This window comes from Gossypium hirsutum, chromosome A11, assembly GCF_007990345.1.
Source record: "Gossypium hirsutum isolate 1008001.06 chromosome A11, Gossypium_hirsutum_v2.1, whole genome shotgun sequence".
Lineage (NCBI taxonomy): Eukaryota > Viridiplantae > Streptophyta > Magnoliopsida > Malvales > Malvaceae > Gossypium > Gossypium hirsutum.
Window position 1 is genome coordinate 30,365,910 of NC_053434.1, and position 1,332 is coordinate 30,367,241.

At 33.9% G+C, this 1,332-nt stretch overlaps 1 non-coding gene across 1 annotated transcript; it reads left to right on the plus strand.

Annotated features, from left to right (window-relative positions):
- The first annotated feature begins 514 nt into the window (after positions 1–514).
- On the plus strand, positions 515–621 carry LOC121210162 (small nucleolar RNA R71). The gene has a single exon (XR_005905290.1). It is a non-coding gene; the product is annotated as a small nucleolar RNA R71 (small nucleolar RNA).
- Positions 622–1,332: the final 711 nt, after the last annotated feature.

Below are 1,332 nucleotides of genomic sequence, written 5' to 3' on the forward strand. Positions count from 1 at the left end.
TAAGATTTCTGAAAACTTGGAGGGGGTTGTAACCTTTGATTTTCCTGACCACCCTAAGAAAAATTTGGATGATTCCTCCATCCTGCATTTATAATTATTGCTATAGGGGTTATTTTGAGGTCTAGAATTATTACCCAAAAAGTCAACTTGCTCATGCTCCATGTTAGACTTGAAGGGTGAATATTCTGGATTAATCATCTCCACTCCATTCGCATCGTATGGCATCACTAGATTTACCTACTTAGAAAATTTTAGACCATCAAATTTTTTATTTAGTGCTTCCATTTGGCTTGCCAACATAGCATTTGCATCTATATCAAAAACACCGACTGTTTTTATCGGTTTTGTTTTCATGACTTGCCACTGATAGTTATTCAATGCTATTTCTTCAATAAACTCTTGATCTTCCCCGGGTGTTTTATTATTCAGTGTTCCACCAACTACTGCATCAGTTAATTACCTAGTTGAGAGATTCAAACCGTTGTAGAAAGTTTGAACTTGTAACCACAAAGGTAACCCATGATAAGGGCACCTTTTCAAAAGATCTTTAAATCTCTCCCATGCATTGTACAATGTCTCCATATCAAATTAAACAAAAGAAGAGATGTCATTCATCAATTTAGCTATTTTGGCTAGTGGGAAGTACTTCAATAGAAACTTTTCAGTCATTTGATCCCAAGTTGTGATAGAACCCCGTGGGAGTGAATTCAACCACTGTTTTACCTTACTTCTCAAAGAGAATGGGAATAACTATAAATATATGGCATCATCAGAAATGGCATTAATCTTAAATGTGTCGTAAATCTCTAGAAAGTTAGTCAAATGACTATTTGGATCTTCATCTTAAAAACCATCAAACTGAACTTACTGTTGTATCATTTGAATTGTGTTCGGCTTCAGTTCAAAATTCTTTGCAGCAATGGTAGGTCTCACAATACTCGATTCAGTCCCAATCAAAGTAGGCTTAGCATAATCATACATATTTCGAGGAGCAGAAGCTGTAAGAGGTAGTTGGTTATTTTGATTATCACCAATCTCCATAGTAATATCCTTTTCCTCTTGATTGTCTACTATATTCAATTGATCTTTCCTGGCTTCTCTAACCTCTCTACGATTTCTATGAGTAGTCTTTTCAATCTCATTATAAAAAAGTAATGGTTCTAAAGGGTTTCCTTTAGTCATAAACCAAAAGAACTTGCCAGAAGCAAACAAACGAAAAATTAAAATATAAAAATTAAATTAGAAATAAAAATAAAAAATGGCTAAATTAATAGAAATAAAGTTTTCCTAATATTTCAGTCCCCGACAATGGTGACAAAAACTTGATGCAAT